Below are 22,853 nucleotides of genomic sequence, written 5' to 3'. Positions count from 1 at the left end.
AATACAGTTTTAAGATGAGTATGTTTTAACATTGTGATTTTTTGGGTGTTTTTTTCTTTTTCTTTTTTTCTTTTTTCCTATGGCATAGGTATCAATCAACATTATTAACTCCATTTTAACAGATTAAGTGAAGATGGGAGAATTTAAATTTATATAATTTGCTACCAGGTGGCAGGGCCAAAACTAGAACTGGAATCTTCTGACCTAGTCTCATTTTTACACCTGGTATGTGAAGATGAAAAAAACTTGGTCTTTGTTCTATGACAGTGATTTTCACGGGTGTGCCACAAGAATTTTTACAACACACAATATCTGACTATTTAGTCAGGGGCACTGACCTCTTTTTCCTTAGATTGTCAAATTAAAAAATGACAACCTGCCCAGCCAGCGTGGCTCAGTGGTTGTATTGACATATGAACCAGGAGGTCACCATTTGATTCCCAGTCAGGGCATATGCTTGGATTGGAGGGGGGTTGATCCCCAGTGTGGGGTGTATAGGAGGCAGTCGATCAATGATTCTCATCATTGATATTTCCTTTTTTTTTTTTTTTCCTATGTGGGATGGTTGATCTTGAGCCTGCAGGGAGCAAGCTGGTTCCAGACTTCTCCAAGTCCACATTTCTTTGCCTCCAATTCTTACGTGTCCAAAGATAGGGAACCATAGACACTCCTTTGTAGGAGGGTTTAATATTGTGTTTTGCAATTATAAGGCATGATTAGGAATAGCTTATATTTATTCACTTTATGGATTTCAGAGATATCATTTACTTTCTCATTTTATTCCTATAATAACCCTGTAAGAAGTTATCTTCATTTTATATATGGATAATCTTAGAGGTTAGATAATTGTATTAAGTCATACAAAGGTTGCCATCCATTTATTCTAACTATGATGTATTTTCTCAACATTTATTTTAAACTTCTGTAATTACTTTCAAAGGCTAAGTGATTTTTTAAAATGGCTCTAATCAACTTCTAAAAATTCCTCAGCAATAGCAATTTTTCATCTTTTGTAGGTAAATCTAATTTTTAAAAATATATTTTATTGATTTTTTTACAGAGAGGAAGAGAGAGTTAGAAACATTGATGAGAGAGAAACATCAATCAACTGCCTCCTGCACACCTCCTACTGGGGATGTGCCCAAAACCAAGGTACATGCCCTTGACCGGAATGGAACCTGGGACCCTTGAGTCCACAGGCCAACGCTCTATACACTGAGCCAAACCGGTTAGGGCTAATTTTTGGAAATAGTAAGTTAGCCAGGAATTGCTCTATAATAAAATACTATAAAGTAATAGGTTTGGTCTTCTCGAAGAAGGTTAAAGATATGAAACTTGCTAGTGTCAAAGAATTCCAGAAATGTTTTGGCCATTCATAACATCATTAGAATGAATGAATAGCCTCTAACATAACTATTTTGATGGAAAACAGTACTCATTTGGATAATTGATTTCTGGTGTGTTAGTAAAAAAAATTACATGTATTATCATACCTAATAAAATGGTAATATGCAAATTACCATCACTCCGCTACGCCCACGATTGGGCCAGCGGGAGACACAGGGGTCGGGACTCGGGGTGGCTGGGGTGGTGATTGGGCTGGCGGCGTGGCTCCCGGGGGAGGAGTCTGGCGGCAGTTGGGCCGCAGGAGCGCGGCGGTGTCCCGGTTTCCCGGTGTCCGCAGAGGATGCGGGTTTCCACGAAGGCAGAGGAGGCGGCGGCCCCAGCATTCCTGGGTGGGAGGCGAAGGCAAGACCCCGGCCTGGGCTCCGGCCGCAGGAGGACCATGCCCCCACCCCGCCTCACCCTAGGGGCCCAGGGACTTCGGAGCTGCCGGCCACACCAGGTCCCGACCAGCGGACAGACAGCCTACACGTGCATGATTAAATCATGCACTGGGCCTCTAGTAGTCAATAAAAACATAACATCAAGAATGGAGTAAGAAAAGGATTCATAGCTATAATAGGATTATTGCAAAAACAAAGGATGCTTTTTGAAGAAATACATTTAAAAGAGGGGCATATGGCCGAAGCCGGTTTGGCTCAGTGGATAGAGCGTCGGCCTGCTGACTCAAAGGTCCCGGGTTCGATTCCGGTCGAGGGCATGTGCCTTGGTTGCGGGCACATCCCCAGTGGGGAGTGTGCAGGAGGCAGCTGGTGGATGTTTCTCTCTCATCAATGTTTCTAACTCTCTATCCCTCTCTCTTCTTCTCTGTGAAAAATCAATAAAATATATTTAAAAAAAAAAAAAGAGGGGCATATGCCCTAGCAGGTTTGACTTAGTGGATAGAGCATTGGCCTGCCGACTGAAGGGTCTCAGGTTGGATTCTAGTCAAAAGCATATGCCCGGATTATGGGCTCGCTCCCTACTGGGCAGCGTGCAGGTGGCAGCTGATTAATGATTCTCTCTCATCATTGATGTTTCTATCTCTCTCTCTCTCCCTCTCCCTTCCTCTCTGAAATCAATAAAAATATTTTTTAAAATAAATAAATAAAAATAAAAGAGGGGTATTAGTAGAGACAGATCTTGGGAGAACAGGATGGAAACAGAGAGGTTGATTTAAGGTGGGTACAGCTCTAAGAAGACTGTCAAGTGCAAAGCAAAGGGAAAAAAGTATTAACCATTTAACTGACAATAGTGACAACTGAAATTAACACTTATTCCCACTGGATGACAGATCAGGGCAAAACTTTGTGTCCTATCTTAGCATTAGTACTTGTCTGATTATTCACAGCAGATAATGTCAGCAGGAAGTAGGTGATACCAATACAGTAAAATTTGTTGGGCCTGATAGCGATGTTCAGCAGTATCCAAGTATGGTTGTGTCTTTGCAAGGGATTGGTAACAGGAGATGCAAGATGAAATACTGTTCCAAATGCAGGCATTACTCTACAGTGGGAAATCTGATGCAGGTGATACTTGGAACCTCAAAAAATATCTGGGAGGTCTTTTCATAGTCAGCTAAGCTGAAACAATGTAGATCTAAGCCAGGGAAAGGCAATGCTTAGGCTAGTGTAGGATTAGGCTAGTGTATCTGTCAGTTTCTGGCCCAAAACTTGGTGAAGAGGCCAAGATAAAAGCCCATATCTGCAAACTGGGCACACATAAGACTTAGAACCTCAAATGCAGGAACTCTGTCATCAGAACAGTGAATGAATTATTGCTTAGGGCAGGCAGAAATTGCTAGACTGCTGAATTCCAGGTCAGTTTGTTCCAGGGACTTTTAAATGGGCAAATCAGTGAACTTAGCTGTGGAAGCCATTCCAGTAGCTGCTTGTGCAGAATAAAAGTTGGACTATGAGTAAAAATGCCAAAAATCTTCAGAGCAATGTCTTGACATCATGGATGAAAGAGGCTCTGAAAAGTTCAACATTAAACAATAAAATAGATACATGGTGATAATTTTGCTTTTCTTAGTATCTAAGTTCTCAGCTAAGATGTTGTCTGTATAAGCAAAGAGGAAAGTTGAGGCAGATACCTGCTAAGTGGACTATATATCTGTTATTAATGAGAAAATATTTTTATTTAGTTGATTTTTATTAAACACTAGAGGCCCGGTGCACAACATTAGTGCACTTGGGGTGGGAGGGGGTGATCTCAGCCTGGCCTGCAGCCTTTAGCAGTTTGCGAGCCCTCGGGGGATGTCTGACTGGGGCCGAAGCCGCAGTCGGACATCCTTAGCATTGCTAAGGAGGCAGGAGAGGCTCCCACCAATGCTGCTTTGCACCCCTGCTGTCAGCCCAGCTTGTGGCTGAGCATCTGCCCCCTGGTGGTCAGTGTGCATCATAGTGACAGGTCAGTCTGCCAGTTGTTCTGCTGTTTGGTTGATTTGCATATTAGGCTTTTATTATATAGGATATAATTGTCTTTCAAATAAGACTTAAAAGATACAATTATACTATCTTTTCTATTTACCCATATGGTTCTCTGTACTGATGCTTTAGGCTTATTTTTTTCTCTTTCATTTTTTTAAAAAAAATTACCTTTATTGTGGAAAGTATTATAGATGTTTGCTTTGTCATCCTTTTGTTAAGTTGTATGAGTTCCTTATATATTTTGGAAATTAACCCCTTATCAGATGTTCATTGGCAAATATGTTCTCCCACACAGTGGGCTCTCTTTTTATTTTGTTGGTGGTTTCTTTTTGCTGTTCAGAAACTTTTTATTTTAGTGTAGTCCCATTTGTTTATTTTCTCCTTAGTTTCCTTTGCCATAGGATATGTATCGGTAGACATATTGCTTTTGACATGGTTTCTTTCTTTTTTTTTTTTACATAGTTTCTTAGTATTCACTGATCTTCTGAGTCTAGTTTTGAAAGGATATAGAAGTTAAGGAAGTATCCCATCTTAGTTTCAGTTTCCAATGCTGTTGGTTAATTTTTTAAGCTTTTAATTATGGCATCAGTCCAAAAGAAAGAGTCTGCCTTGGCAGACTTCTCATAGACCCAGAGGGGAAAAAATGCTTTCCGAGAAACTAATGTGCTTAGAAGAAATTTCCTAAAAAGCAATAGGAAGAATTCAGTGATTTCTGTAGACTGGGAATCCCCTCAGCTAATATACAATAACTAGAGGCCCGGTGCACGAAATTCGTGCACGGGGGTGGCGGGGGTGTCCCTCAGCCCAGCCTGCACCCTCTCCAATCTGGGACCCCTCGAGGGATGTCCGACTGCCCCGGACATCCCTCTCACAATCCAGGACTGCTGGCTCCCAACTGCTCGCCTGCCTGCCTTCCTGATTGCCCCTAACCGCTTCTGCCTGCCAGCCTGATCACCCCCTAACCACTCCCATGCCAGCCTGATTGATGTCTAACTGCTTCCCTGCCAGCCTGTTTGCCTCTAACTTCCCTCCTCTGCCGGCCTGGTCACCCCTAACTGCCCTCCCCTGCAGGGTTGATCGCCTCCAACTGCCCTCCCTTGCAGGTCTGGTCCCTCTCAACTGCCCTCCCTTGCAGGCCTGGTGCCTCCCAACTGCCCTCCCCTGCTGGCCATCTTGTGGTGGCCATCTTGTGTCCACATGGGGGCAGGATCTTTGACCACATAGGGGCAGCTATCTTGATCTTGTGTGTTGGAGTGATGGTCAATCTGTATATTACTCTTTTATTAGATAGGATAGAGGCCTGGTGCAGGGGTGGGGGCCAGCTGGTTTGCCCTGAAGGGTATCCCGGATCAGGGTGGGGGTTCTCTTGGGGCATGGGGCTGCCTGAGTGAGGGGCCTGTGGTGGTTTGCAGGCCAGCCACACCCCCTGGCGACCCAAGTGGAGGCCCTGGTATCTGGAATTTATTTACCTTCTACAATTGAAACTTTGTATCCTGGAGCAGAGCCAAGCCTCCTGCTCGCTCCGTGGCCAGCAGCCATTTGTTTGGATTTGTTTACCTTCTATAATTGAAACTTTGTAGCCTTGAGTGGAGGCTTAGGCCAGCCAGTGCAGGGGAAAGCTTGGCTTCTTCTATCACCTTGGAAACCCAAGCCTCCCTCCTACTTTCTCCGTGGCTGTAACCATCTTGGTTGGGTTAATTTGCATACTCGCTTTGATTGGCTTGTGGGCGTGGCTTGTGGGCGTGGCTTGTAGGTGTAGCGGAGTTAGGGTCAATTTGCATATTATTCTTTTATTCGGTAGGATACTCCTTAGAAGGTATGGGAGAGGAGGGCAAAGTTTTCCCTTTCATAGTTTTCACTGAGCTCCCACAAGATTCCCTAAGCTCACAATGCGTATAATACTGGTTACATACTTTTTAATTAACCCTTCATAGCCAGCCCGAGCAAAGGCCAAAGTGGGGCTAGACCCTTACAGTTGTCATTCTTGGCAGAGCTGAGAATAGCTTCTGATTTTAGATCATGCAATGCTTTGTTTTCCTCACACTTGATGGGATGATGAAATGGGCTGGGAATCTAGAGATATAGTATACTAGAGGCCCAGTGCACAAAATTCGTGCATGGGTAGGGTCCCTTGTAGCTGCCATCTGCCAGCGGGGGCCTCCCTTCCCCAGCTGCCAGCTGCCAGCCAGGGCCTTCCTTCATTCCATTCCACCCCCTGGTGGTCAGTGTATGTCATAGCAAGTGATCAAACTCCAGAGGGGACACTTTGCATATTAGGCTTTTATATATATAGATCTGTCTCTTACTTGCTTTGTGATTTTGGACAAATTCTTTGGCCTGTTTATGCTTCAACTATTTTTGCAAATGTGCATCATGAAGCCTAACCCATCCACCTGCCAGGTTGCTCTAAAGATGACAGGAAATTAAAAATGTGTTTAAGACCTAGCTGGTTTGGCTCAGTGGATAGAGCATTGGCCTGTGGACTGAAGGGTCCCAGGTTCAATTCTGGTCAAGGACACATGCCTGGGTTGTAGGCTCGATCCATAGTGGGGGGCGTGCAGGAGGCAGCCAATCAATGATTCTCTTTCACCATTGATGTTTCTATCTCTCCCTCTCCCTTCCTCTCTGAAATCAATAAAAACTATTTTTTTAAATGTGTTTAAAAAGTCTAAATGAATTTTTCACTAGCTAATATTTCACAAATATAGCCAGCTTTCTGATCAAGTGTCAGCTAATTTTCTAGGTGCAACAAATAATATTTTCTTTCTAGATGATGCAGTTATTCATGTAGTAAGATGTATCTCTTATTTTATAGCAGTCACTAGCTACGGCATGACTCTCAGAACTGTGGGTTGAATTTGCAGCATTTACTCTTAAAAATTTTTTTTAATTAAAACATTTTTCTTAATTACAGTGGAATCTAAAGAACAAAATAAACAAACAAAATAGGAATAGACTCATAGATACAGAAAACAGACTGGTGATTGACAGAGATGGGTGGTTGGGAATCTGGGTGAAAAAGGTGATGGGATTAAGAAGTACAAATTGGGCCCTGGCTGGGTGGCTTAGTTGGTTAGAGCAGTGGTCGGCAAACTCATTAGTCAACAGAGCCAAATATCAACAGTACAACGATTGAAATTTCTTTTGAGAGCCAAATTTTTTAAACTTAAACTTCTTCTAACGCCACTTCAAAATCAACTCGTCCAGGCCGTGGTATTTTGTGGAAGAGCCACACTCAAGGGGCCAAAGAGTCGCATGTGGCTCATGAGCCACGGTTTGCCGACCACTGGATTAGAGCATCATCCTTTACACCAAATGATTTTGGGTCTGATCCCCTGTTGGGGAGCATATGGGAGGCAACTGATCAGTGTTTCTCTCTCACATTGATGTTTCTCTCTCCCTTTCTCTCTCTAAAATCAATAAAATAAAATAAAAACATATCCTTAGGTGAGGATTAAAAAAAAAAGAAGTACAAATTGGTAGTTACAAAATAATCATGAGGATGTAAAATACAACATAGGGAATATAGTCAATAATATTGTAATTACTATGTTTTGTGCCAGGTGGGTACTTGAAATATCAATGGGACCACTTTGTAAAGTGTGTGATTATCTAACCACTATGCTGTACATCTAAAACAAATACAAAATAATATTGAATGCAGCATTCACTCTTAGAAAAGGACTTATTTAAGTAACTTGGCTTATCCTATATAATAAAAGCCTAGGTGGCGTCATGCCCTTGTGCAACACAGTCACAAGATGGCCGCAACAAGATGGTTGCGTGCACAGCGGAGGAGGGGCCCAGCAGCCGCTCCACACAGTGAGGCCTGGGGGTCCCGTGCCTCTCTGCGGCATGGAGGAGGCCAGTCTCAGCATCTCCGCCGCCTCGTGTGGAGGAGGCAGGTCCCGGCTGAGTAGGTAGGTCGCAGCAGGGGAGGGCAGTTGTGAGCGATCAGGCTGGCAGGGGAAGGAAGTTGTGGGCAATCGGGTCGGCAGGGGAGGGCAGTTGGAGGTGATCAGGCCCCGGTAGAGGAGGGCGATCAGGCTGGCAGGAGAGGGCAGTTGTGGGTGATTGGGTAAGCCGGGGAGGGCAGTTGGGGGCGATCAGGCCAACAGGGGAGCAATTAGGCATCAATCAGGCTGGCAGGGAAATGGTTAGCGGGTGATCAGGCTGGCAGGCAGAAGCAGTTAGGGGCAATCAGGCAGGCAGGCAGGCGAGTGGTTAGGAGCCAGTGGTCCTGGATTTTGTGAGGGATGTCTGACTGCGGGGTCGGGCCTAAACCAGCAGTCGGACACCCCCTGAGGGGTCCCAGATTGGAGAGGGTGCAGGCTGGGTTGAGGGACACAACCTCCGTGCACGAATTTTGTGCACCAGGCCTCTAGTCCTATATAATAAAAGAGTAATATGCAAATTTACCATCACTCCAACACACAAATGGCCGCCCCCATGTGGACACAAGATGGCCACCACAAGATGGCCAGCAGGGGAGGGTAGTTGGGAAGGACCTGACCTGCAAGGGAGGGCAGTTGGGGGGGACCCAGGCCTGCAGGGGAGGGTAGTTGGGGGGGACCAGGCGTGCAGGAGAGGGCAGTTAGGGGGAACCAGGCCAGCAGGGGAGAGCAGTTAGGGGTAACCAGGCTACCAGGAGAGGGCATTTAGGGGTGACCTGGCCAGCAGGGTAGGGCAGTTGGGGGGGACCAGGCCTGCAGGGGAGAGCAGTTGGGGGGACCAGGCCTGCAGAGGAGGGCAGTTGGGGGGGACCAGGCCTTCAGGGGAGGGCAGTTGGGGGGGACCAGGCCTGCAGAGGAGGGCAGTTGGGGGGGACCAGGCCTGCAGGGGAGGGCAGTTGGGGGTGACCAGGCTGGCAGGGAGAGCAGTTGGGGGGGACCAGGTATGCAGGGGAGGGCAGTTAGGGGGAACCAGGTCAGCAGGGGAGAGCAGTTAGGGGCAACCAGGCCAGCAGGGGAGGGCAGTTAGGGGTGACCAGGCCGGCAGAGTAGGGCAGTTTGGGGGTACCAGGCCTGCAGGGGAGAGCAGTTGTGGGCAACCAAGCCTGCAGAGGAGGGCATTTGGGGGGGACCAGGCCTGCAGGGGAGGGCAGTTGGGGGCGACCAGGCTGGCAGGGGAGGGCAGTTAGGGGTGACCAGGCCGTCAGGGGAGGGCAGTCGGGCCAGCAGGAGAAGAGTTAGGCGTCGATCAGGCTGGCAGGGGAGTGGTTAGGGGGTGATCAGGCTGGCAGGCAGAAGTGGTTAGGGGCAATCAGGCAGGCAGGCAGGCAGGCAGGCAGGCAGGTAGGCAGGTGAGTGGTTGGGAGCCAGCAGTCCTGGATTGTGAGAGGGATGTCTGACTGCCCCCGAGGGGTCCCAGATTGGAGAGGGTGCAGGCTGGGCTGAGGGACACAACCCTCCCCCCCACCCATGCATGAATTTTGTGCACCAGGCCTCTAGTCTACAATAAATAGAATTAGACTGTGAATTTACATAACAAGATGAGGATACCTATTTTTTTACTTCTTTCCATTGTACTGTAGGTTGTAGTGGGGAAAATAAAACAAAAAGAGGAAATTAAAGCCATAACAATTGGAAAGGAAGAAATAAAATTTTGCAGAAAAGGTTGCATTGAAAACCCAAAGCATTTACTAAGTTTTAAAAATAATAGCAGAATTTATCAAAGTGGAATGCTAGAAGGTCAATGTATTACACTTTCTACATTAGTAATAAATATAAATTATCTTTACAATAGCAATAACAAATACTTAAAAATGTAAATACTTAGGAATAAAAGTAACAAAAGGCAAGCAAAGCTTGTTTGCAGAAAATGTAGATGAATTTTTCTAAACTAATGTCAAGTAAAATAATGTTCAGATTAAATACAGAATGATAACCCTTTGATAAAACTCAGAAAGGTAAATGTTTTGTTTAGGTATATATATGTAAATAAAACTATTTTTAAGAAGCAAGGGAGTGATGGTTGCACAACAATGTGAATGCACTTAATGCCACTGAACTGTACACTTAAAAATGGCTAAGATAGGTCCTGGCAGGGTAGCTAAGTTGGTTAGAGTGTTGTCCTCATATGCCAAGGTTGCAGGTTTGATCCCTAGTCAGGACACATACAAGTATCAACCATGAATGCACAAAGAAGTGGAATAACAAATTGATGTCTCTCTCTTTGCTTCCCTTCCTCCCTTCCTCCCTCCTCTCTCTTTCTATAATCAATCAATAAAAAAAAATATTTTAGAGAGTAAAATGTTAGGTTATGTATATTTTACAAAAGCAAGGGAATAATAAACACAGAATTCAGGATAACAATTATCTTGGGGTTGGAGGAGCAAGGAAAATGGGATAGGGAAGGAACACAGCTATATCTTAAATTACTGTTAATGTTACAGTTCTTGATTTTTTGGGTGGTGAGTTCATGGGTCTTCATTATATTACAAATATATAAATATATGCATGCATATATCAGAGATGACAGTGTACATATCACCAACTAAAATAATGATTAACTCAAATCTACAACTGAGGTCCATTAAAAATTAATTTACCATAAAATCCTCACTTCAGAGAAATAGTAAGTTTTAGTTTCCCAGTTCCTCCTTGGAGAGGTGCCAAAGAAATGTGGTATAACTATGCCTCTACTTTTCTGAGTCAGCTTTTATTTTAATAAGAAATATTGGATGTTTCCAAAATCTCTGTTAAATTGTAGCAATATTTTGGCTTAACAGAGTGATTGATAAGTTTAAATCAGCCTATTCTTCAGAGAGGGTCACTGAATTGTTAATCCAGAGATCAAATAACTGAAAGGAGAGAGAGATGGGAAGATTATGGTCACTGAATTAAATTGAATAGATGAGGTGGTAGGAGATAAAGCCAGAAGATAGGCAGAGAAGAGGGAAGAAAGTGGGAATTGGTTTCCTTTTTTACATCCCCACCTACATCCCCACCATGCCACTGTATTTCTCTCTCTCTCTCTCTCTCTCTCTCTCTCTCTCTCTCTCTCTCTCTCTCTCTCTCTTTTTCTAAAAAAGTATTTTTATTGATTTCAGAGAGGAAAGGAGAAGGAGAGAGAGATAGAAACATCAATGATGAGAGAGAATCATTGATCAACTGCCTTGTGTATGCTCCCCACTGGGGATGGAGCCCACAACCTGGACATATGCCCTGAACAACTACTGACTACTGAGCAACACCAGCTGGGCTTTACTCTTTATTTATTTATTTAACTCTCTTCTTTCTTCCTCTCTCTTCTTCTTTTTCTTTTTTCTCTGTCTCTTTTCTTCATGTCTCCAGTAGGACAGGATGACTATGGAATAAGATTCATTGACAAACCCCAATATAGGTGGTCTCAAGTTATGCATTGTTCTTAATACAAAGAGTTTGGAGGTGCCGAAACCGGTTTGGCTCAGTGGATAGAGCATTGGCCTGCAGACTGAAGGGTCCCAGGTTCGATTCCGGTCAAGGGCATGTACCTTGGTTGCGGGCACATCCCCTGTCAGGGGTGTGTAGGAGGCGGCTGATCGATGTTTCTCTCTCATCGATGTTTCTAGCTTTCTATCCCTCTCCCTTCCTCTCTGTAAAAAATCAAATTTATATATATATATATATATATATATATATATATATATATATATATATAGAGAGAGAGAGAGAGAGAGAGAGAGAGAGAGAGAGAGATTGGAGGATAGCTACTTTCCATATTAGCTGTCTGCATAATGCTTAATATTGGAATTTCTTTTATTAAAAATACTATGTTAAAATTAATACTATATGCTTTTTTGTGCTAGGCTGTGCTATTTTAAAAACACTTATCACATTTGATCCTACAACTACTCCAAGGTGTACCTATTTCTTAATAAGTTAAAATGGGATTCCATAGCAAGATTTGAATTCAGGTAGTCTAATTTCAGAACCTCTTAACCACTCTACTATACTTATACCTCTCTGAGCTGCTTTTGTCATCAGCCTCAATTGACAAAATCTGTGGCACCAGTCAACAAATCAAGGCACCTGGTCATCTTAAATTTGTGGCATCAGTTGTCCTTCAGGAAGAAGCAGATTCCCTTGCTGAATCTGCCTCACCAGAATCAAGAGTAGTGTGTATCAGACAGGGACCTGGAAGGAAACAAAGGGTATTCAGTTGGAATTTTGAAAGGAATTTAATGACAGTTCTACTTATAGAAGTGTGGTCAAGATTAAAGAAACCAACAAGGGGTGTTGAGGGTATCCAGTGGGAAGCAATTATGATTTCTTAGAAACAGGCAAGGTAAGGGAAAGATGTTACTGCAACCTAGTGAAAAGCCCATTACATATTAAATAACGTTTGTATGAAAAACAACTGTATTTTATAAAACAAAAATAATTTAGTAAAAAGAGTAGCAAGCTTAACAGAACATAGCAGGACTCATCTCTACTACTGTATTTGGTTTGTTGCAATATTACATGTAATGTAGGTAGGCTCTGGGAAACTTCTGAGAGAATGTGAATAAAAAAGATCACCAGCATCTTAACCTTTTGCACTCGGATGTCTAGTGTGACTTGACACGGTTACTGTGGTAAATAAGACAGGTGTAGTTCCTGTTCTTGTAGAACTTTGTGGGAAATAGAGAATACAAAGATCTCTGTATATAAAAGCCCAGCGACTGAACAGCAGAACGACCAGAACGACTGGTCACCCAGTCGCTATCACATGCACTGACCACCAGGGGGCAGATGCTCAATGCAGGAGCTTCCCCCTGGTGGTCAGTGCACTTCCACAGTGGGAGCATCTGACCAGTAGGGCGGGTCCACAGCCACTCAGCTGACCGGGATGAGTGGCGCTCCCACAGTGGGCCAATCCCCAAAGGCCATGCCCCCCACCAGTGCATGAATCCCATGTACCGGGCCTCTAGTAAAGAAATAAATGTATATATTTACAGATAGTGGGTAAAGGCTATAAAAAATTAAAAGAGGGTAAAGAGATTGAGTAACAGAAATGGTGCTATTTTTAGCATATTGGTGAGGAAAACATTTTCTGAGAAGGTAATTTGAGCAGAGACCTGAATAAAATGGAGTGAGCTATGTAAATATGTTTGCTGTGCTTGAGAAGCAATAGGAGGCCAGTTTGGGTGGAGTAGAAAGGTGGAGGGGGAGAGTAGCAGGAATGAGGTAGGAGAGTTATATAGAGGTTTACAGACTATGAGGAAGATTTGGGATTTTATTTAAAGTGTGATGCTATACTATTGGAAGGATGAGACCAGGAGAGAGCCACAATCTCATTTTTAAAAGTATTATCTTGGCTGTTGTGTATAGAATAAATGGTAGCCGGCAAGAGGGTAAGCAGGAAGACTAGTAAAAGCAAACACTATTATCTGATGACCTGAAATATATCCAGTAATAGTTTAATGATGTTTAACACAAGCCACTCATTTTTAGCCTAGCATGGAGGAGGTCTGGTATGTATATAACTCTGTTTTCAGTTCAAATCTTTCTCAGAGATGAGTAATTTAATGAAGGTCATTGAAAACATAAATCCTAGCCCTTTAAGATTAACATAATTTAATTTAGTGTCTTTGAAAATTGGTTTCCATTTGCTTAAAAGTTTTCCTTTTGATAAAAATTGGTTTCTATTTGCTTAAGATGTTTCCTTCTGATTAAAAACAGTAAAAATGTTCTTTGTAGAAAATTTGGAAAATAGAAGCAAAAGGAAATAAAAGCACTTATAATCCTATGATATAGAAATTTTTTTCTGGCATTTTAAGTTTTCTTTTTTTCTTTATTAAGGTATTACATATGTGTCCTTATCCCCCCTTTGCTCCCTCCCCCCCTCCCCCACCACTCATGCCCTCACCCTCCTGGTGTCTGTGTCCATTGGTTAGGCTTATATGCATGCATATAAGTCCTTTGGTTGATCTCTCCCCCTTACCCCCCACACTCCCCTACCTTCCCTCTGAGGTTTGACAGTCTGATCAATGCTACTCTGTCTCTGGATCTGTTCTTGTTCATCAGTTTATGTTGTTCATTATATTCCACAAATGAGTGAGATCATGTGATATTTATCTTTCTCTGACTGGCTTGTTTTGCTTAGTGTAATGCTCTCCAGATTCATCCATGCAGGTACAAATAGTAAGAATTCCTTCTTTATTAGTTCAGCGTAGTATTTCGTTGTGTAGATGTACCACCGTTTTTTAATCAACTCATAAACTCAAAATGGATAAAGGACTTAAACGTAAGTTTAAGGACTTAAACGTATTCAGTTGGAATTTTGAAAGGAATTTAATGACAGTTCTACTTATAGAAGTGTGGTCAAGATTAAAGAAACCAACAAGGGGTGTTGAGGGTATCCAGTGGGAAGCAATTATGATTTCTTAGAAACAGGCAAGGTAAGGGAAAGATGTTACTGCAACCTAGTGATAAGCCCATTACATATTAAATAACATTTGTATGAAAAACAACTGTATTTTATAAAACAAAAATAATTTAGTAAAAAGAGTAGCAAGCTTAACAGAACATAGCAGGACTCATCTCTACTACTGTATTTGGTTTGTTGCAATATTACATGTAATGTAGGTAGGCTCTGGGAAACTTCTGAGAGAATGTGAATAAAAAAGATCACCAGCATCTTAACCTTTTGCACTCGGATGTCTAGTGTGACTTGACACGGTTAGCATCGGTAGCAGCTCGTATGTCGAGCCACACTCGACACGTAGTTTCACCGTGGGGGTAAGGGGGATTTTTGTCTATTTTTCCAGTATCTTTTCTTCATTAGCATGAAAGGACAAGTAAAATGTAAATGCCGTCTCAACTGATGCCAAAAAAGAAAAAATGAAAAACCGATAACGCATGTGAAATTTATTAGGAAACTAGTACATGATCTTGTTGGAGAATTCAGAGATGGTACACTAACTTCCAGGGGTAGATTATTATCCACTAACTTAGAGCAACGTTTAGATGGAAAGCTCCATATAATCACACCTCACCCTAACAAAAAACACAAAGATTGTGCTGTTTGTTCTAACAGAAAAATCAAAGGAGGAAGAAGAGAGACGATTTATATTTGCAAAACATGTGAATCTAAACCAGGTCTTCATGTGGGTGAATGTTTCAAAAAATATCACACCATGAAAAATTATAGAGATTAAAATTACTCTTTGAATGTATCAATAATTTGAAATATTAAAAAAATCCAAATAAATAAGTTTGTATGAAAAGAAACTCCAGTTTTTTATTCTACTGCCACGCTTTGTAAAATCTGGGGTATTTAAAAAATTAAATCTCGAGTAGAATAAATGAATCGAGAAAAAAGCAAGCGAGTGCAAAGGGTTAATATTATTGTGAAAATTTAAGTTTTGACTTTGTGGACTTCATGAAAGTATCTCAGGGACCCTTAGGAGGGAGGGGGAAGGACTGTCACACTTGGAGAACTGCTGTTCTATAATTTAATATAGTGTAGTATAATCTGTGCACAGTCAACCCTTTCATACTTGTTACATACTGAACACTTAAGACTACCACTACAAAGCACATGGATGATATTCAGTGGTTATATTTATTGGAACCCTTAATGCAAAATAAAATAAGAACAGTAATAACTAAAGAAATTAGTGAAAAATATAAATGATTCACAAGGCTGTCACTACTACAAATTGGAAAACCACGAATATTTGAAGCACCGACAAGTGTTCTAACAGCATTGGTCAATACAACACATGCCAACTATACAAACATGAAAATCACTATTTAACTAGAAGACCACATCATGCAGAATCTGGTATAAACCCTTTGGTTTCTGGTGCTTAAGGCACCAAGAATCCTATTCTACTAGAAGTATTGAACACCTGCCATGGTATTATCCCAGGGATGCTACAGAAGTACAAGTAAGTAGGACATGGTCTCAGGATGAAAAAACAAGTATTGTCAGATAATCACTGGCTGATGACAAGACATGGAAGCTCAGAACCATCAAAGAGATCCCATGATTGCTGAAGGGAGTCTTGGAATCTCCTAGTAGTGGAAGACATTGTAAGCAGATAGAATGCTGTGTTTTAGTGGAGGTAGTAAGGTGGAATGATCGGTTCTAAAGTGTATATGTGTGGGATGCCCCAGCAAAGGATAAGAGCGGTAACTCTTTTTTTTTATTTTTATTGTTTTGTTAATCCACACCCTAGGATATTTTTCCATTGATTTTTAGAGGGAGTGGAAGGGAGGGGAAGAGACACAGAGAGAGAAACATCAATGTGAGAGAGACACATTGATTGGTTGCCTCTTGCACATGCCCTGACTAGGGCTGGGGATGAAGCCTGCAACTGAGGTACATGCCCTTAATCAGAATTGAACCCAGGATCCTTCAGTCCCCAGGCCAGGGTAGGTAACTCTTGAACAGAGTCTTGAAAATGAGTAGTTATTGGACAGGGCATTTCAGATAGAAAATAGCATGGAAAATGGCAGATAATTGAATGACTGGAGTAGAGAGTTTATGTAGATGACAATTAGCAGCAGCATTCAGAGAGATAGGCTAAGCAGTGTGGAGTTTATTCTGAAGACACTGAGAGGGTATTAAAGATTTTAGAAGGAGAGTAATAACAGATTTGCATTTTAGAACGTGTCAAAGAAAACCACAGCTCTGTAATAGTTAAAAAGGGAAAAACAGATTTTGTTCAGAAACCACTGCCATAGGGGTAAAGAGACCTCTGTATAGAACTGGGTTCAGTTCCAAATCCAGCATGGAAAAGCAGATATTTATAGCCAAGGAGTGTGTGTGTGTGTGGGGGGGGGGGGGGGGGAGGTTGGTGGATGGAACATAATTAAGGGGGTAGGATAATTTTTGCTAAACTGATATAACAGGATTCTTGTTGAAGGCAGGCTAAAGTAATCACATTTCACTGGGACTGGTGGGAGATGAGGAATTTCACCAGATATGGAGAATGATCAGATGTTAAGTGTGGGTGGTTCTTATTAAAACGGGATTCTGCAAAGATAAACACAGGAGCCCAAAGGTCAAGGCCTTGTTGAGAAGAGGGCTCAGAGGAGCAAACTAAACCTTGGCCAAGGAATCTTTGTCAAAGGTTCCTGTCAAGCACTGTTGGAGGGTTGGGAGACTGAGGTCGGGAGACGAAGGAGGCTCTTGCAGTAAGAGCAAAGTAGGACCTGTACTAAAGCTTTAACTATAGAGATAGGAGAGAAAGGAATGAATTGAAGAAATCAAATGTGATATGGATTGAATGCCGAATATAAATGACAACAGGTTTCTAGTCCTTGCTTTGCTTCGATTTTTTAGTAAGCTGAATGGAATGTGTGTGTGTGTATGTGTGTATTTTGTGTGTGTGTGTGTGTGTGTGTGTGTGTGTGTGTGTGTGTTTTTAGTGGGCTGAATGGAATGTGTGTGTGTTGGGTTTTCCCGGCAATGGAGGAAGCCAAGCTCTCCGCCTCCCCTGGCCTGCCTTGGCCTCCGCTTAAGGCAAACATATAGATATGTTTGTTGTTGTTTTAACATACATATTAAAGGCAATTTAGATGATTTTATTTTCAGAATCTTGCGACAACTTGGGGTGTGATGAAACCAGAGTAGGTAGGCCATAAGCATACATGACTTTGTGGAAGAAAGGCCCAGGATCAAGGTAGAGGCAGAGGTAGGGGTAGCCCTGGTTTTATTTTGGAATTGCTGTAGATAGCAGAGATGAACATACTTTGGAATAGCAGAGATGAACATACTTTGAAACAGAATGTTATGTTTCTGAACTCATGCATTTGGGAGAACTTTTACAAATATGGCAGACTTATTTGGGGAAGAGAGAACATTTGAGAGCTCTATAAAAGTGTGTTTTGGTATGGGTTTTGGTGTGATGTAGTCCCCCCTTCCTTTCATAAATCAGATTTAAATAAAATAAATATGAATTTTATGACTATTTGTTTCATTTTTAATCAAAAGCTTTAGATAATATCTTTAGTTTCATTGTCTTTTTTTGGGAAGGAAGAATCTTACGTAGTTAGGTATGATGTAGTTCAATAGTGTATGTTATTCTGTGTTTAGATGATCATTTAGTGTTCTTCAAGCTGTTATTTACAATTTTTCTTTGTGAACAATTTAAAGAATCTAAATTAGGATTTATAGGAAGTTATGTAAAGTCTATAGTAACTCACCTCAGGGTATTTCCTATATCCTACCAGTTTACTGAGTTGTACCAAGCAACTACATCAGCATTCATAGTGCCAGGATTTCCAGGAAGTGTAGTTATCCTTCTGTGGTACTTAAGTGAAACTATAGTTTCAGTGTACATAATGATCTCAGTCTCTAATAAAGTTTGCAAACAAGGCAAGGAGAAACTACTAACATTGCCTTGGCACCCCCACCCCCAATCTATCTCCCAATAATCCAAACAGTTGTGTGTGAGAGTGTACTATTACTGATCCCCAGAATGATTTGACTGCATCATAAATATATTTGTTGGTTCTGGAAATCTTTAAGAAACAGATACTATCCTCTTCCTTCGGTGCCACAGGCCTCAGGCACGGCCCTGGTTTCGGCTCACACTACGGGTCTGGCGTGGGCGGCTGCAGGTCTGGTCCCTGCGAACAGCATGCCAGGAAGCCACTGAAAATTTTTTAAAAAGTAAAAAAAGAAACAGATACTAAAGTGGTACATTAATTCTATATGGGTATATTAAATATATTAAGTACCATACTCATCAGCCAAAAGTAATTAAATATTCTAATCTCTCCTTTTCTTTCTTTTTTAATTTTTTTCTCTTTATTTTATTTTTACAATATACAAAATAAATCTATTACCAGATTGTAGATACAAAATAATTAGCCATATACATGCAATAAACAATATTTTAAGAAAAAAGATTTTAGCCGAAACCGGTTTGGCTCAGTGGATAGAGCGTCGGCCTGCGGACTCAAGAGTCCCAGGTTCGATTCCGGTCAAGGGCATGTACTTTGGTTGCGGGCACATCCCCAGTAGGGGTTGTGCAAGAGGCAGCTGATCGATGTTTCTCTCATCGATGTTTCTAACTCTCTATCCCTCTCTCTTCCTCTCTGTAAAAAAATCAATAAAATGTATTTTTAAAAAAAGATTTTAAATATAATATTATCAAAACTGTACTAACAGTATAATATCACAAAAGTTGTAGGCGATATTAAAAATCTGCAAATAACAGGATTACTTCTATTATATTCTAAAATATTTTTTTCCTCTGGCTCTCTTTTTCTTCATCAGTTTATGTTAATTACTAGTGGCCCGGTACACGAAATTTGTGCACATTGAAAGGGAATTAATTAGAGGAAATATTGCTATTTGCCCTTTCTCTATAATAAAAGTGTGAGAGATAAAAGGAAATGAGTACAATGTGTATGAAAATAATACATAATTTTATTAATAAATAAACCATAACAAAATGATATAACAACAATAACAAACTCATAATATAAAAAAACATTGATGCAAATAATGACTGATAAAGTGATTAAACTTATTCTAATATCTCCCTATATCCCACATTAAGAGTGAAAACACTTTGAGTGCTTGACTAATTTCCCTTGAGATAAAGTATTTACAACTTTAACTTTAACGTCACATGCTCTTCGAACTTGAGAGAAAGCAACATATAACTGACCATTGTGCGAAACGGGTTCAGGTAGGAATAGTCCTACTCTGTCTAGAGTTTGTCCTTGTGATTTATTAACAGTCATCGCAAATGCTGGCATCACGGGAAACTGTTGTTGAATCAATTTAAATGAGAGGCCAGTGTCAGATGGGGACAAATCAATTCTTGGAATCAGAACAACCTCTCCCTCTGTAGATCCTGTTAATACTTCAGCTTCGATAATGTTAGGTCGTAATCTTTTGATAATAAATCTGGTACCGTTACAGAGACCCCATTTACTATTAAGATTTCTCAATAGCATGATGATTGCACCCACTTTCAATTTTAATTTATGGCATGGCATTCCTGAAGGAGTAATATTATTAAGAAATTCAATGGGAAAATTTTCCTTTTCAGCATCATCTGTTGAGTCAATGGAATCATCACTCAAATATGTGTTAAAATATCCATCAAGTATAACCAAAATTTCTTCATTTAATTTTTGAATGTGCTTATTTTTTTGGACAAAGAATTGCACGTTTAGATACTTCTAATATTATCTATAGATATACTATTTCCAAAGGTGGCTTTAATAATAGATCCATTACAAATCATTTTATGGAGAATTTCAATAATATCCATTCCTAAATGAAAACTACTATCAAGTTTGCCATCTCCAAGTTTTACTAACCACGGTCTGCGATGAGGCTGGCTTGGGGCCCGCCGAGGCGGCCTGCCCCGGTCCAAGCGGGCAGTGCCAGGAGGGCCAAGGTGGGTGCCAGTGGGGGCCCCCAATCACCCCACCAGTCACCCTGTGTGTCAACCCTGAGCGCCAACCAGGCCTAGGGACCCCACCCGTGCATGGATGTCGTGCAACAGGCCTCTAGTTTCTATATAGAAATTTATGTAGATATATGATATATATGTGTTTATACTATATATTTAATATGTATTTATACATTTTATTATAAATTTATACTATTATACATCATGTAATACTACATATCTATATTATATATCACAGTATAAATATATGATACAGGTTATATAGATTTATATACAAATTCCCTGGATAACATTTTGGCTTCTCATTATTGCTTTAGGAACCCATCAAGAAGCCAGTTAGTAAGAAGGCCTATTAGGTTCCAGGCACCCTCCTTTGCTATTTACTTTTTTGTCAGTTCTCTGATCTGCTTTATGGTTGGCTCTTTGATATCAATGGAAGGATACATTAAAATTGTTCTCTTTTTTCCTTCTGCATTTTTATTGAGATATAATTAATATACAATTCACCAATGTAAGGTATACAATTCAATAGTTTTTAGTACAGTAGATTGAAAGAGTTATATAGCCTTTACCACAGTCAGTTTTAAATTTATTTCTTTAATCTCACCCTATGTTTTTATTGATTTTTAGAGAGAGATTGAGGAAGAAAGAGAGCATGGGAGAGAAACATTAATATAAGAGAAAGACATTGATTGGTTGCCTCCTGTATGCACCCTGATCAGGGATCCAACCCACAACCTAAGTATGTGCCCTGACTGGGAATTAAACTGGCAACCTTTTGGTGTGTAGGACAACACTCCAACCAACTGAACCACCTGGCCAAAGCTAGGACATTTTTATCACTTCCAAAAGAAACCCCATATCTGTTAAGAGTCACTTCTTGTTATCTCTTATCCCTAGGCAATAACTAACCTACTGTCTGTCTTTATAGATTTGCCTATTCTGGATAGTTTGTTTAATGGAATCATAAATATGTCTTTTGTAATTGCCTTTTTTTGCTTAGTATAAAGTTTTCAAGATTGGTCCATATTGTAAAATTGTCCTTTTTTCAGATAAGCAGAAATGTCTTTTTTTTTTTGGTAATTCTGTAACAAATATTTTTATTTTTCAAATGTATAGGTGTCTATATAAAGAATGCTGTCTTAGCTAAGGTTTTTGGTTACATGACAGAGAAATCAACTGGCTGGCTTCAGCAGAAGAGAAATTTAATTGAAGAATCCAAAGGAAGACTGAAGAATCAGACTTGATTCTTAGAAAATGGACAAAAACCTAAGGGAGCTTGGTGGAAGGAATACTAGCCAGTCGTGCCGCACAAACATGTTAGGACTTACACAGTTTCTACTGCCAGTTTAAATAATTTATTTACTGGTGGTTTATTTGAGGTGCTAGCTGGAGCTCAAAGTCTTGGCTGAGACCTTATCTGGCTGCCAAGAAGGGAAGGATCTCCTTCCTTTGGCTTCTTTTTGGTCTCTCACCAAAACTCACATAATGAGGGATTTGCCTCCAAGTAAAAAGGGGGTTTGGACTTAGGAAGACTCCTTAAAAAGAGAGACAATTTTTCCTTCACAACTATCTATTAAAATATATTTCTAAGTATTTCTGTGTGTTGACAGGTAGCATTATGCTTTTTGAAATACAAGGTTAAATTGTTAAAGGCATATCAAATTTTTGGAAGACATATGAATGTGTCTGTTTTATAAAGTGTGTACAAAAAAGGGGCCACATACTAAATCTGACAAGCTCAGGGGAGGCTGCATAAAGGGTCTTACAAACTCGGAGACCTAAACCAAACCACATAGAATGGTCAGAGATTAAAACTTCCTAACTAAAAGCGTGTCATGGTAGGTAGTCATGTCCTAAGACTGAATCTTCCTTGACAATCTTTACCTTAATTGAGCCTCTCTTGTCCTTTTGCTGCTATGGTAACATACCTTTGGAATGTCAGAGTAATCTTCTTTTCCAGACCCCTCAGGTCACAATCTACCACCAGAGCACAAGACCACAATGAACCACTCATTATTTTATTGTCCAAATACCATCTGTATGTGCCGTAAATGTTAATTGTTAACTATCCTATACCCACCAATATAAATGAAGTTGTGGTACTTTCTTAGAGAAAAATGATTTTAATTCTTTTTAAAGTAAAACTATCTTAGATATCCCTAAATTGTATAGTATGGACATGATTTACAAAGGTAAGATTGTGTATTTTCCTAAGAAAAAGAATCACAGAAAGTAAAGGTGATTGCCAGATATATGCATATATTTCTTCTCAACATTTTCTTTGGTAGACAAAAACATTTTATATTTAAAATATGTCCAAAATTTTGCTATAATTTATAAAAATAGCTTAAACAAAATGCACAGTAAACACACACGTTCTAATTGTTTTAAAACATATCAATGAAAAACAAAGTTGCTGAAATCAAATTAAGACCAGAGCTGCTAATTCAGTTATGAAATATTTACATTCTTACCAATTTTCCTTCGTTTATAATTTTTTTCATAGTACATTTCATGAATTATTGCCTTTTTATAAACAAGATGAAATGTAAGAACTTTTTTTCCTAGGTATATATGTGCTGTATGATTTTGGGAAAAGAAATGTGGATTTGCATTAAATAGTTTGGGGAGATGTTTATGATATACATGGATGCTTTTGACTCATAAGATCTTGACTTCAGTAA

The 22,853-nt window shown here is 40.5% G+C and overlaps 1 protein-coding gene across 2 annotated transcripts in view; it reads left to right on the top strand.

The window, feature by feature from the left end:
* Positions 1-22,853, top strand: part of ART3 (ADP-ribosyltransferase 3 (inactive)) — a 115,893-nt gene that overhangs the window by 18,519 nt on the left and 74,521 nt on the right. The gene's annotated exons all lie outside the window — the stretch shown is intronic.

The sequence above is a fragment of the Cnephaeus nilssonii genome (assembly GCF_951640355.1).
Source record: "Cnephaeus nilssonii genome assembly, chromosome: 1".
NCBI lineage: Eukaryota > Metazoa > Chordata > Mammalia > Chiroptera > Vespertilionidae > Cnephaeus > Cnephaeus nilssonii.
The sequence above is the reverse complement of the archived record's forward strand: the minus strand, read 5'-3'. Positions and strand labels throughout refer to the sequence as shown.